This window comes from Ursus maritimus (assembly GCF_017311325.1).
Source record: "Ursus maritimus isolate PB19 chromosome X unlocalized genomic scaffold, ASM1731132v1 scaffold_X1, whole genome shotgun sequence".
In the NCBI taxonomy this organism is placed as follows: domain Eukaryota; kingdom Metazoa; phylum Chordata; class Mammalia; order Carnivora; family Ursidae; genus Ursus; species Ursus maritimus.
In genome coordinates, this window is record NW_024423319.1 from 64,855,836 (window position 1) to 64,871,662 (window position 15,827).

The following is a 15,827-nucleotide window of genomic DNA, read 5'->3' on the forward strand; positions in this document are numbered from 1 at the left end:
ACTTTAACTCTGTTACTGTTGGTGCTGCTCAACCCTGCAGCGTCCTGGGATGTGCGCCCCACACCTGGCGTCCCAGCCCTCACTTCCAGGGCCAGCACGTCTCTGTCCTTTGTGTTTCTAACGCCGCCAGCCGCCAGCCACCCCACGCGCGCTCCCGGAGCTCCTGGTCTCAGTCTGGATCCAGTGAGCGCACCGGGATTCCGGTGTTCTGCGAGATGCCTGGTGGTGCGCGCACCCGGCTCACGGTCTCAGTCTGCTGTTTTGCGGGTGCCGTCCGCGAGCCCTGCCGGCTCCCCCGTGCAAGTGGCTACCGCTTCCTGGCGCCCGAACGTGGCGGCTCCCTCCCCCTTCTGTTTATCTTCCGATATCTGTGCGCGGTTTCATGGCTCCCCTGCTCGTACCTCAATACTCAGCGCTGGAGATGTTCACTTGTAGAGATCCAGATGCATCTTCCTGCGTCTCAGGCTGGTTCCGTGGTTGTTTAGGCTGGTCTGGTACCTATCCAGCTCGACTCGGGGGACCGGCTGAAAAAGGTGTCTCCTACTCCTCCGCCATCTTAACTCCTCCCCCACTCCTAAAGGTCTTAAAGAGGGAGAGGAAACCTTGGAATATTTTTCTCTCTCCTTTTTCTTTACTCTCTTTTTTTTTACTATTTTTATTTTTTTAATTTTTTTCCTATAATAATATTTTTTATTATATTATGTTAGTCACCATAGAGTACATCCCAAGTTTTTGATGTAAAGTTCCATGATTCATTAGTTGCGTATAACACCCAGTGCACCATACAATACGTGCCCTCCTTACTACCCATCAGCAGTCTATCCCATTCCCCCACTCCCTCCCCTCTGAAGCCCTCAGTTTGTTTCTCAGAGTCCATAGTCTCTCATGCTTCATTCCCCTTTCTGATTAACCCCCCTTCTTTATCCCTTTCTTCTCCTACCGATCTCCCTAGTTCTTATGTTTCATAGATGAGAGAAACCATATGATAATTGTCTTTCTCTGCTTGACTTATTTCACTTAGCATTATCTCCTCCAGTGCCGTCCATGTTGCAGCAAGTGTTGAGAAATCATTCTTTTTGATAGCTGAGTAATATTCCATTGTATATATGGACCACATCTTCTTAATCCATCCATCTGTTGAAGGACATCTTGGCTCCTTCCACGGTTTAGCTATTGTGGACAATGCTGCTATGAACATTGGGGTGCATATGGCCCTTCTCTTCACTACGTCTGTATCTTTGAGGTAAATATCCAGTAGTGCAATGCCTGGGTCATAGGGTAGCTCAATTTTTAACTTTTTTAGGGACCTCCACACTGTTTTCCAGAGTGGCTGTACCAACTTGCATTCCCACCAACAATGTAGGAGGGATCCCCTTTCTCCACAACCTCTCCAGCAATTGTTGTTTCTTGCCTTGTCAATTTTTGCCATTCTAACTGGTGTAAGGTGGTATCTTAGTGTGGTTTTGATTTTAATTTCCCTGATGGCTAATGATTTTGAACATTTTTTCATGTGTCTGTTAGGCATTTGTATGTCTTCATTGGAAAAGTGTCCTGAGCCTCAGCCCCCAGGGCAATCCTACAGCAGAAGGCATCCCAAGCTACAACTCCAAGGGAGGGACAAATGCCTCTTTCTTTCTCATTTTTTTTAAAAAAAGATTTGTTTATTTATTTGAGAGAGGGAGAGAGAAGAGAGAGAGAGAGAGAACACACATGCGCATGAACAGGGAGAGGTGCAGATAGAGAGGCAGAGAGAGAATCTCCAGTGGACTCACTGCCGAGCATGGAGCCTGAAGAGGGGCTCGATCTCACGACCCTGAGATCATGACCTGAGCCAAAATCAAGAGTCAGACCCTCAATGGATTGAGCCACCCAGGTGCCCCTCTTTTTTATTTTAACTCTCTCTCTCTGTTCTATGTCACTTTGGGGGTGAAGTGAGATAGTCACAGAAGTGGGTAATTTCTATCTGGAGGACAGAAAAGGAGAGCCTCAGCAAACCAGAAAGTACTAGGACGTTCGCAAAGAACTTAGTTCTTGGGGAAGTGCCTCTGTAAAGCTGTTTATGAACTTTTCAGATAATCTCCAACTTTCAAATGCTTAGATCTGATCATAATTAGCCTACCCCAAAGACTTTGAGAATTTTGCTACCTGATAGACTTCTGTCCAGGTCCCAGACTGACCACTAGGTAGTACATGTGTGAAACAAATCCAAATAGCACTACAAAGGTTTAGAAAACTGAACTGACAGTGGAACTATAGCTCACAGAGGGCAGGCTGAAACTTGCAACTTGACCTAACCAAACTGAGAGTCTGCTAAAACAAAAATATTAACATTGTTTATAGGATTTAACAGATCCAAAGTCTCAAGACATAACACTTAAACTGTCCAGAGTAAAACACCAATTACTTTGACATACACAGAACCACAGATATCTTAAATTTCATGGGAAAAGACAAACAGCTAACAACAAAGGGATGACACAGACGTTGGAAATATATGACAAAGAAAGTATGTAGAAAGTATCAGTAAATATATAGAAGTGATAATGAAAACCCAAACAGAAATGCTAGAATGGAAAAATACAATAATCTAATTAAAAACTCCCTGGACGGACTGAATAGCAGAATTGAGATAATAGAGAAACAAAGTCAGCAAACTTGAAGATAAATCAATAGAAATGATCCAATTTGAAAAACAGCATAAACAGTCCCTGAATGCCTCAGGAACCTGTGTGACAAAGACAAAAGATCTAACATACCTAACACTGGAATCTTAAAAAGAGAGGAAAGAGCATGGCTGAAAAATTAAAGAAATAATGGCTCTTAAAGTTTTAAAGTTTGTCAAGAGACATAAGCCTGCAGATTCAAGATCAGTGAACCCTAAAGAGGTAAACCTAAAGAAACACATTTCCAGACGTGTCATAATCAAACTGTTAAAAACTAAAGGCAAAAAAGAAATCTTGGAACAGTTAGAAAAAAATGTTTTACCTTAGGTGGATAATGATTCAAATGACTGTGCATTTCTAATCATAAACCATAGAGGCCAGAAGGAAGTGGCTTACATTTTTCAACTACTGAAAGAATAGAACTTTCAATCCAGAATCCTATACACAGTGAAAATATCCTTTAGGAATGAAGGGGAAATAAAGACATTTTCAGAAAAAGGACACTAAGAAAATTCATACACAGTAGAAATGCATTTAAAAATTGGTAAATAGTGGGGAAACTAAGATGGCAGCAGAGTAGGAGAACCCTAGGCTCATATCATCCCTCAAACACAACTAGATAACTTTCAAATCATTCTGAGGACTGACAAGAAATCAACCTGAGGACTGACAGAACAAACTCCACAACTAGAGAGTGAGAAGAAGTCACATCGAGGAAGGTAGGAAGTGTAGAGATGTGGTTTGGGGGAGAAATGGATCGTGAGTGCTGCAGAGGGGAGGGAGCCCTGGTCATGGAGAAAGGCCAGAGAGAGGAGCACACAGGAGAATGTACAAGGAGAACATTTCCCCAGAGCCATTGGCTAGAGAAATGAGAGGAGCTGATTTTCAAGAGTTTTTGCAACCAGCAAGTTTTGAAGACTGGAATTTTAAAGGTCTGAGAGTGTGGCTGGGACAGAACCCTGAGGGTGCTGCCCTACTTCTAGAGAGAAGGCTGGGAAACAACCCCGGGGGCAGATGGCACAATTTGAGGGACATCTGGGACACACAGGGGGAGATTATTCCCTCTTATTGGAGAATGTCCTTGAGAGGTAGAGTTCATGGAGATGCCTTCCAGGACAAAGGAGCTGGGGGGTACTGTCTCCCTCCTCTATCCCTCAGCATAAATGATGCAGAGACACCTGCCTAGGGCAGCTCAGCCCCAATGATGGCTGCCTAGCCCACTTGATCTGGGTCCCATGCCCCTGCGACTGGCATGACTGTCCTTCTCAGTCAAGCCTCCCTGAGTCCCAACACAGAACCTCCCCTAGAGGAACAGCATAGGCCCCTACCCACACAACATACCTAGACCCTGGAATTCTGAAACTCAGCAGGCTTGGCTGGGATAGACCCCTGAGGACACTGTCCTGCTTCTGGAGAGAAGGTAGGCAAACAGCCTGGAGGTAGACAGCATGAAGGCAGACATCTGGGGGGTGCCTGAGACATACTAGGGGGAGACTGTTAGGTCTTCTTAGGGTGCTTCCCTGAGAGCAGCAAGCACAGAGACACCTCTCCAGGGACAAAGGAGCTGGATGGTTTCCTTCCCCCAACCGTCTGCATAAACACAGAACGACCTGCTACACCGCAGCACTGACACTGGCTGCATAACTTGCTTACAACAGGTCCCACACCCTTGTGCTCTGCTGGTACTACCCTTCGTGGTCAGGTATGCCTTAGTCCCAGAGTGGTGGGACCCTTCCCAGCAGAAACCTCTGCCTAACCTTGTCTCACAATCACAGGCTTCTGCAAGGCCTCAGTTCTAGTGGAAGTAACATCAAGTCTCATTTAACAAGCACACCAGAGCACATCTAGTTGAAACTTACCACACTCTGGCCAAGGACCAAACACTGCCCACTGTAGGCTAGAAGAACCTCTGTAGATGACTGGCCTGAAGGGCAGAGCAGCCAAAAACAGCAGCAGAGTGCACACACCAGAGACACTCCCTGAATCACTAGGCCCTGTACACTATATGACCTCTTCTTCATAAAGCTATTACTCTCAGGAGCAGGAAATAAAACAGGCTTTTCTAACACAGAGAAGACAGAGACTTAGACAAAATGCCAAGACAAAGTAATTCATCCTAAATGAAACAACAAGATAAGGTCATGGCCAGAGATTTAACTGAAATAGATATAAATAACATGACTGATGGAGAAGTTAAAGCAACAATCATAAGTATACTCACTGGGCTTAAGAATGGAAGACTTCAGGAGGCCCTTACTGTGGAGATAAAAGAGTTAAAAAAGTCAGAAATGAAAAATGCAATAACTGAGCGTTACAACAGACTGGATACAATGAACACAAGGATGGAAGAAGCAAAGGAACAAATACGTGATATAGAATGTAAAATAATGGAAAATAATGAAGCTGAACAAAAGAGAGAAAGAAGAATTATGGATCACAAGGATAGACTTAGGGAACTCAGTGATTTCATAAGGCATAACAACATTCATATTATAGGAATCCCAGAAGAAATAGAGAGAAAAAAGGGGGCAGAGAAGTTATTTGAGGAAATCATGGCTGAAATCTTCTCTAATCTGGGGAAGGAAACAGATATCTAGAACCAGGAGGCACAAAGAACTCCCATCAAAATCAACAAAAGCAGGCCTGGATATTTGCCATGTGTGGTCTCTCCTTCAAAAAGACACATTTTCTCCAGTCGACAAAACTAAAAGACAACCTACAGAATGGGAGAAGATATTTGCAAATGTCTTATCAGATAAAGGGCTAGTATCCAAAATCTATAAAGAACCTATCAAACTCAACACCCAAAAAACAAAAAATCCACTCAAGAAATGGGCAGAAGACACGAACAGACATTTCTCCAAAGAAGACATACAAATGGCCAACATGAAAAAATATTCAACGTTTTTTCGGCATCAGGGAAATACAAATCAAAACCACAATGAGATACCACCTCACACTGGTCAGAATTGCTAAAATTAACAACTCAGGATTCAATAGATGTTGGTAAAGATACACTGAAAGGGAAAGCCTCTTACGCTGTTGGTAGGAATGCAAACTGGCACAGCCACTCTGGAAAAAAAGTATGGAGGTTCCTTAAAAAGTTAAAAATAGAACTGCCCTACAATCCAGCAATTGCACTACTAGGTATTTAACCAAAGGATACAAGAATACTGATTCAAAAGGATATATGCATTCCAAGATTTATAGCAGCATTATCAATAAGACCCAAATTATGGAAAGAGCCCAAATGTCCATCAACTGGAAAATGGATAAAGAAGATGTGGTATACATACAATAGAATATTATTCAGCCATTAAAAAGAAAGAAATCTTAACACTTGGAGCAATGTGGATGGAACTAGAGGGTATTATGCTAAGCAAAATAAGTCATCAGAGAAAGACAAATACCATATGATTTCACTCGTATGTGGAATTTAAGAAACAAAACAGATGAACATAAGGGAAGGGAAGGGAAGGAAAAATAAGACAAAAACAGAGAGCGAAGCAAACCATAAGAGACTCTTAACTATAGGAAACAAACTGAGGGTTGCTGGAGGGGAGATGGGTGGGGGGATGGGGCAACTGGGTGATGGGCATTAAGGAGGGCACTTGATGAAATGATGTACTGTATGGTGACTAACAATAAAAATAATAAAATAAATAAATAAATAAATAAATAAAAAATTTAAAAAAGGAGGGCACTTGATGGAATGAGCACTGGGTATTATATGCTAAATTTTACCTCTGAAACTAATAATACAGTATATGTTAATTATATTGAATTTAAATAAAAAACTTTAAAAAAAAGATGCTCCCTTAACTCCTTCCCTTGTGTGAACCCTTCTTCCTGTATGCTTAGGTTAGAATACCCTCCCTGGGCCTTTTTCTTGCTGCAGATGAAGCAGATTCTCCATTAGGTGAGTCTGCAGGACAATTTCTTACATGCCTTCTTTGGGAACGAACACATGGAATTCTTCAAATGTAGTTTCTAGTTCATTCCCCTTGGCTTCCTCTTCCCTTTCTTCCCATACTGTTGTGCTGGGGTTTCAGCAAAAGACATGTTTCTGAACATTATGAAAATTATGACATTTAAGGCTCACAACAAAACTATGAGGTGTGTAATATTATCTCCAATTTATAGACAAGGATTTTAAGGCATAAAGTGGGTAGGTAAAATACCAAAGTCACCCACACTGGAATAGTTGAGAGAGAATTCTAACCCAGGCTGTTCAGCTCCAAAAACAACTGCATTATGCAGTGAAATGGAGAAATGATGTGTTTTGATGTGGACTCATTGGGATTGGAGATACCTAGTTCTATGTGTGACAGCCAATTGATAATCAGGAATTTTATGAGCAGGTTGTTAAATTATTAGTAGCTTGAAATTGGTTGTAGTGAGAATATTCACACTGTAAAAATCAGCAAACACTACATGTAAGAACCTTTTTTCCCCTGGAGTGCAGGTTTACTAATACACCACTGCCTCGATGTGATCTTGGGGAAAGACAAGGACCAGGCATTTCCATGGAAACTTCAGAAGGCTTAAATTTGTAATCCCATTTCATAGGCTTTGCTTCTGTTGCCATGGGAGAAGCCTGTTTGGGGAAGGGAAAGCTGACAGATATTCATAGACTAAAACACAATATCGAGCAAAGGATATCAATGCCTCTTATCTTTTGCACACTTGTCAGATATTTTCCTTCCACACGTTATTAATCCCTATAATGTAGTGATTTCATCTTTGCTTTAAAATGTTTTTAGTATTTAAAATATTTTAAAATAGATATAGATTTATAACTGAAATAAAGACACTTAAATTTGTCTTATATATTTACTATTTGTGGTGTTTGTTTAAGTTCCTGCAGATATAGACTTCCATATGGTAATATTTCCTTTTATCTTAAAGGATTTCTTTGAGCATTTATTTAGTCAGGCTTGCTGGAGACAAAAGTATCTCTCAATTTTTATATCTGAAAATATTTTTACTTTGCCTGTTTTTGAAGTATTTTATTTGTTTCACATGGAATTCTAAGTTGACAAGATTTTGCTATCAACAATTTAAATATATAAGTCCATTGTGTTCCATGTTCCATGGATTCTGCTGCAAAATCAGTGTAAACTTACATTGTTCCCCTATATATAAGGTATTTTTTTTCCTCTGGCTGCTATTTAAACTTTATTTTTCAGAAATTTGATAATATGTCTCTGTGTTGTTTTCTAAATATCTTTTTTTCACTGGATCCTATAACATTTATTAAAACAGTACTTTCAAATTGGTCTTATAATTTGGGCCATCTCTTGTCTAGGTATATTGACTGTTTACTTTTTTTTGATCATAAGCCACATTTGTTTGACTCTTCATATATCCAGTATTTTACAAAGGTATGTTAGGTATTTATGTAAAATATAAATAGAGGTAGAAATAAAAAAATACTTTCACAAAAAGGCATGGCTCTTCTTCTGTCAAGATACAGTATGAGGGGCTAGATCAATCTAATCTGTATTTTAGTTGAACCTGTACATTTGGGAGCAAGATATGGATACAGAATACCTAAGAAACATTATCAAGCAAGTTGACCTAACTAACATTTATAGAACACTCCACTACACAATGCAGATTATACTTATTTTCAAGTGCATATTGACCATTCACCAATACTGACCATATGCTAGGCACAGAATATACTTAATATATATTTAAAAGGATTTAAGGCATATAATGTTTGTTTTCAGATAATAATGGAATTAAATTAGAAATTAATAGCAATGACCATGGAACATTGCATCAAGAACTGGGGATGTACTGTATGGTGACTAATATAACAAAATAAATATTATTTAAAAAAAGAAATTAATAGCAATGAGATATCTATAAAATTCCCAAATACTTAGACATTTAGTAACATACATTGAAATAACAACGGGTCAAGGAAGAAATGCCAAGGGAAGTAAAAAAATATTTCACACTGAATGATAATGAAAACACAACATATCAAAATTTGATGCCATTGTAATAGCTCTTAGAAGAAAAATTATAGCTATCATGCCTATAATGGAAAGGGAAAAATGTTTATAATCAAAAAGCTAGGCTACCACCATAAGAAGGTGGAAAAAAGACAAAAAAGTAGAATGAAAATTCAAGGGTGATAATCACTTAAATTGAAAATAAACACTACAAAAAAAATCCACAAACTCATAGAAGTAGAGAAAGTTGTCCTCATCAGGCTGTTTCTTACCTATCACAGCAGCCACCATGAGGACCTGAAATTTGATCATTTTTAGTTATTTCATCCCAGAAGATTCCATATTGGGCCATGGGCCTATCAGTCAGCTTCTGAAACTTCAACACATACTTAGAGGCTAGCCTAGCCACACAGAATTGTCTAATAAGTAAGACTCAAACATTTTTCTGGAATTGGGCTCTAGCTGCAGTAGAGGACGGAGCAGTTCCTGCAAAGAAACATTAGAGTAATATGCACTGAATTTTTCTCCGTATTTTCTCTTCCTGAATTCTTTCTATTGATGGCTCCAGCATCAACTCAGTCACCTTCTTTTGTGCAGGATTAAACCCCACCTCTTCAAAATCCAAACATCAGTCAAGTTCTACAAAACTCCTATCAAACAAGTAACCCTCTACTTGGCTGACCACTGTCTGATTTTACTGATTTAATCAGATCATTCCCTTGTCACTTCCTGATGAAGAATGTCCCTACACTTTCTGCATAAAATCGCAAACCCTCAAAAAATAATTCCAGGCTTTCAGGCCACTAACAACTTCCTGTCAAACACTGATCTATTCAAACTACCAGCATTCAGGCTGTTTATTTTTCAGTTCTCTCTGAAGAACATGTGATCATCACTTTAACTTAAACGCTCTCACCTCTATTTGCTTGGTATTTCTTCTTCACCCTTCAGATTCCACTTTAGATTAAATTTCCTCCAAAAAGCCTTCTTTGAACATGTAAATCCAAAGATAAGTTGCCCGCTTTACGTGCTCCCACTACACCTTGCTCCACTAAAACAATATGTGAATTTAGGCAGGCTACCTAACTTCTCAATGTCTCATTTTTGTAAATTCCATGAGAATTTCTATATAGATAATAATGTCATCTATTGCATGACCTATACCTGCCTTTCTAACATTTATGCATTTTACTCCCATTTACTGCTCATTATATTGGTAGGACCTAGAATACAAAAGAGAATAGAGAGGATATTTCTGCCTTATCCTAATTTTAGTCGAAAGATGTTCAAGTTTTCACCATATTAAGTTTTATATTAGCTGCAGGTTTTACATAAATAACCTTTACCGGGTTGAGAACATTTTCTCATATTTCCAGTTTGCTGAGAGTTTTTGTTATAAATGGGTATTGGATACTGTCAAATATTTAATCAATTGAGATAATCATATGGTTTTCATTTTTAGTTTCTTAATACAGTGAATTATATTATTCATCTAATGTTAAACCAGCCTTGGAATTCTGGGATAAACCCCACCTAGTCATGAAGTAATTTCCTTTTTATATATTTCTGGATAGGACTTACTAGTATTTGTTAATGATTTTGGTATCTATATTCTTGGGGTATATTGATAAGTACTTTTTATTGGTAATATTTTTGGTATTAGGTTAGTGCTGATCTCCTAAAGCGAGTTAGGGAGGATATTCTTGGAAAAAAATTCATGTAGAATTTTATTTCTTCCTTAAATGTTTGATAGAAATAGCAGCAAAGGCATTCAGGTTTGTTTTCTTTCTGGGAAACCTACTGTACATTAATTTCATTTTCTTTAGATATAGGGCTTTTCAGATTATTTATTGAGTAAGCTTTGATGTTATATGTCTTTCAAATAATTTTTCTATTTCATCTAAGTTGTATAATACATTGATACAAAGTTGTTAATAATACTCCCTTATTATCTTTCTAATATCACTATTCTATATAGTGATGTCCCATTCTTCATTCCTATTATTGGTAACTTGTGTTTTCATCTTTTTCTTTATCAGTTTGTTTAGATGTTTATCAATTTTAGTGACCATTACAATAACCTCTGTTTAGCATTAAAGGGTTTCTCTCAATGTCTCAGTTTTTAACCTGTGAAATGGGAATGACAATACTACATCATAGTTTTGTGAGGAGTATAAAATGATAAAATCCATGTAAAGCACTTAGAACAGATCCTGGCACCATATGTAGCATTTAGTAAATATTATTTAATATTATTAGAATGTACAGGTTACTGTGTGTTAAAAATGATTTTGACTCTCTCTCTCCGCAAGATAATGTCCTTGAAATGAGAAACTGTCTTATATTTAATGACAGTATCTAACACAAAGCTTTGTAGAATTAATGAATGAAACATATAAATAAGTAATTATTACAGCCCTCTTTTGTAGACCACCCTACATTCCCACACTCTATGCATCAGTCTTCCCAAACCACTGAATATGCAATGACAGTCCCTGCCCATGGTCTCTACTCCAGCTTTCCTCCTCACGGTATCTGCAACATATGGGGTGATTTTCCACAGCTTTCCCTAGAGTTTATTGACCACATCTCACTCTCCCTGTAGGCACAACACATCCTTCTAGTTCATAATAGACAGGACCTAGAGCACATACAATCTAGGGGCCTGGAAGCCTGACAGAGGAATGGATAATGGGTGCAGGTGGTGATCCAATAAACAACTGTGAACCACTGAGTCTAGAATGAAGGAGCAAGCCACATGAAGAAAAGAAGTGACATCATTTACACTCCTTAGGAATCTTGCCACAGAAGCTCTAGCCCACACAAAAGGAACTGTGCTGTGGACACAGACCAGGAAGTTTATAGACAATGGGGAAATCTGAAAGAAGTTTTCAGGGAAAAGGGTGAGAGAAGTAATCAGAAAAAACAGAACATTGAACTCCTTTGAAGCCCTTTAATTCCCTCATAAACACTTAGAGCTAGAGGAGCTTAGATGGCAGTATAGGAGGAGAGCCCTAAGCTCTTCTTGTCCCTCAAACACAACTAAATAACCATTAGATCATTCTGAATACCCCAGAAATCAACCTGCAAACTGACAGAACAAACTCCACAACTAAAGAGAGAGAAGGAGCCACATCAAAGAAGTAGGAAGGACAGGGGCGCATGGGTGGCTCAGTCGTTAAGCGTCTGCCTTTGGCTCAGGGCGTGATCCCAGCGTTCTGGGATCGAGTCCCACATCAGGCTCCTCCACTGGGAGCCTGCTTCTTCCTCTCCCACTCCCCCTGCTTGTGTTCCCTCTCTCGCTGTCTGTCTCTCTCTTCAAATAAATAAATAAAATCTTAAAAAAAAAAAAAGAAGTAGGAAGGACAGAGAGGGTTTGGAGGAGAAACAGATCACAGGTCCTGCAGAGGGAAGGGAGCCACAGTGACAGAGAAAGGTACTGGAGAGAGGAGCACACAGGGGAATGCACAAAGAGAAAACTTCCCCAAAGCCATTGGCTTGGAAAATGAGAGGGGCTGATTTTCCTGAGTTCTTGTGACCAGTGGGGCTTAATACTAGAGTTTTAAAGGTTGGCAGGCTTGGCTGGGATAGAGCCTTGAGGGCACCGCCCTGCTCCTGGAGAGAAGGCAAGCAAATAAGCCAGGGGCAGAAAGCATGGAAACAGCTCTCTGAAGAACCCTGGGTGTACACAAGGACAAGATTTCTCACTCTTCTGGGAGCTCATCCCTGAGAGGTAGCTTTCACAGAGACACCTCTCCAGTGACAAAGGACCTGGCTGGCAACATTCCCCCCCCAACCCCTCAGCGTAAAAGCAGGGCCACTTGCAGAAAGCAGCTCAGCCCCCCAAACTGGTTGCCTAACCTAATTACACCAAGTCCCACAACCCTGTGCACTGGCAGACTGCACTTCTTGGTCAGACCTGCCTAAATCTCATCATGGAGAGGCTCTCCCCCAGAAGACCAGCATAGGTCCCTGGCATACCACCTCCTTAAAGCCTGGAGTTTTAAAAGTCACCAGCCCTGGCTGGGATAGGACCTGGAGGGCACTGTGCTGCTCCTGAAGAGGAACCAGGCAAACAATGCAGAGGGAGGCGGTGTGGAAACAGCAATCTGAAAAATGCCTGGGACACATGGAGGGGAGACTATTGAATTGTCTCAGAGTGCTTCACTGAGAGCAGCAGCAAGGAGACCTCTCTGGAGACAAAGGAGGTGGCAGGTGCCATTTCACTCCCCTGCCCCTCAGCATAAACACAGAACCACCTGCAGTAAACAGCACACACCAACACTACCTGCTTAACCAGCTTATACCAAGTCCAACACCCCTGCACCCTGGCTGTACTGCCTTTCTTGGTCAAGTCTGCCTCAGTCCCAGCTTGGGGATCCCCTTCCCTAGAAGACCAGCAGAAACCCTTGCCCACACCACGTCACCTGACCAGAAGGTTCTGCAGGGCTTCAGTTCTAGTGAAAGTAGTATCAAGTCCCTTTAACAAGCAGACTGGAGCACACCTCGTTAAAAGCTCACCACATTCTGGCCAAGGACCAAACACTGAATGGGTTAACCAGGAAATTAAAGAAGAAATAAAAAATACATGGAAGCAAATGAAAATGAAAACACAACAGTCCAAAACATTTGGAACCACTAAAGACAGTCCTAAGAGGGAAGTATATAGCAATACAGGCCTTCCTCAAGAAGCAAGAGAAGTGTCAAACACACAACCTAACCTACCCCTAAAAGAGCTGGAAAAAGGGGAGCAAATAAAGCCTAAACCAGCAGAAGAAGGGAAATAATTAAGATTAGAGCAGAAATAAATGATATTGAAATAAAAAATAGTAGAACAGAACAATGAAACTAGGAGCGTGTTCTTTGAATGAATTAATAAAATTGATAAGTCCTAGCCAGACTTATCAAAAAGAAAAAAGAAAGGACCCGAATAAATAAAATCACCATGAAAGAGGAGAGATCACAACCAACACTGCAGATGTACAAACAATTATAAGAGAATATTATGAGCAATTATATGCCAATAAATTAGGCTATCTGGAAGAAATGGATGCATTCCTAGAAACATATAAACTACCAAAACTGAAGCAGGAAGAAATAGAAAATTTGAACAAACCCATAACCAGCAAAGAAATTGAATCTGTAATTAAAAATCTCCCAGCAGGGGCACCTGGGTGACTTGGTCAGTTAAGCACCTGACTTCAGCTCAGGTCATGATCTCGGAGTCCTGGGATCGAGCCCCATGTCAGGCTCAATCTCTCTAATAAATAAAATCCTTTAAAAAAATCTCCCAAAAAATAAGAGTCCAGAGCCAGATGGCTTCCCAAGGGAATTCTACCAAACATACAGAGAAGAATTTATAACTAGTCTTCTCAAGCTGTTTCAAAAAAAATAAATGCAAGGAAATATTCCAAGCTCATTCTATGAGGCCAGAATCACCTTGATTCCAAACCAGTAAGACCCCACTACATATCAGAATTATAGACTAATATCCTCATGAACATGGATGCAAAAATTCTCACCAAGATACTAGCTAATTGACGCTAACAGTAAATTAAAATGATTATTCACCATGATCAAGTGGGATTTATTCCTGGGCTGCAGGTGTGGTTCAATATCCACAAATCAATCAACATGATACACCACATTAAGAAAGGAAGGATAAAAACCATATGATCCTCTCAACTGATGGAGCAAAAGCGTTTGACAAAACACAGCATCTTTCTTGTTAAAAACCCTCAAGAAAGTAGGGATACAAGGAACATACTTCAATCATAAAGGCCATAAATGAAAGACCCACAGCTAATATCACCCTCAGTGGGGAAAAACAGAGAGCTTTCCCCCTAAGATCAGGAACATGACAGGGATGTTTACTCTCACCACCATTGTTCAGCATAGTCCTGGAATTCCTAGCCTCAGCAATCAGACAACAAAAAGAAAGAAAATGTATCCAAATCAGCAAGGAAGAAGTCAAACTCACTCTTTGCAGACAAAATGATACTTTATGTAGAAAACCTGAAAGACTCCATCAAAAAATTGCTAGAACTGATCCATGAATTCAGCAAAGTCATAGAATATAAAATCAATGTACAGAAATCTGTTGCATTTCTATACACCAATAATGAAACAGCAGAAAGAGACATCAAGGAATTGATCCCATTTACAATTGTACCAAAACCTGTAAGGTACCTAGGAATAAACCTAACCAAAGATGTAAAAGATCTGCACTCTGCAAACTATAGAACATTTATTAAAGAAATTGAAGAGGACACAAAGAAATGGAAAAACATTCCATGCTCATGGGTTAGAAGAACAAACATTGTTAAAATGTCCATACTACTCAAAGCAATCTACACATTAATGCAATCCCCATCAAAATACCATCAGGACTTTTCACAGAGCTAGAACAAACAACCCTTAAGTTTGTATGGACCACAAAAGACCCCGAATAGCCAATGTAATCCTGAAAAAGAAAAGCAAAACTGAAGGCATCATGATACTGGCACAAAAACAGACACATAGACCAATGGAACAGAATAGAAAACCCAGAAATGGACCCTCAGCTATGTGGTCAACTAATCTTTGACAAAACACGAAAGAATATCCGATGGAAAAAAGACAGTCTCTTCAACAAATAGTGCTGGGAAAATGGGACAGCTACGTGGAGAAGAATGAAACTGGACCAGTTTCTTCCATCATACACAAAGATAAACTCCAAATGGATGAAAGACCAAAACGTAAGACAGGAAACTATCAAAATCCTAGAGGAGAACACAGGCAGTACACTTTGACCTTGGCTGTAGCAACTACTTACTAGACACATCTCTGGAGGCAAGGGAAACAAAAGCAAAAATAAACTATTGGGACCTCATGAAGATAAAAAGCTTTTGCACAGTGAAGGAAACAATCAACAAAACTAAAAGGCAACTGATGGAATAGGAAAAGATATTTGCAAATGACATATCGGATAAAGGAATCTATAAAGAACTCATGAAAATCAACACCCCCAAAATAAATAATCCTGCTAAGAAATGACGAGAGGTCCTGAACAGAGATTTCTCCAAAAAAGCTACACAAATGGCTAACAGACACATGAAAAATTGCTCCACATCACTTGCCATCAGGGAAATACAAATCAAAACCACAATGAGATACAACCTTACACCAGTTAGAATGGCTAAAATTAACAACTGTGGGA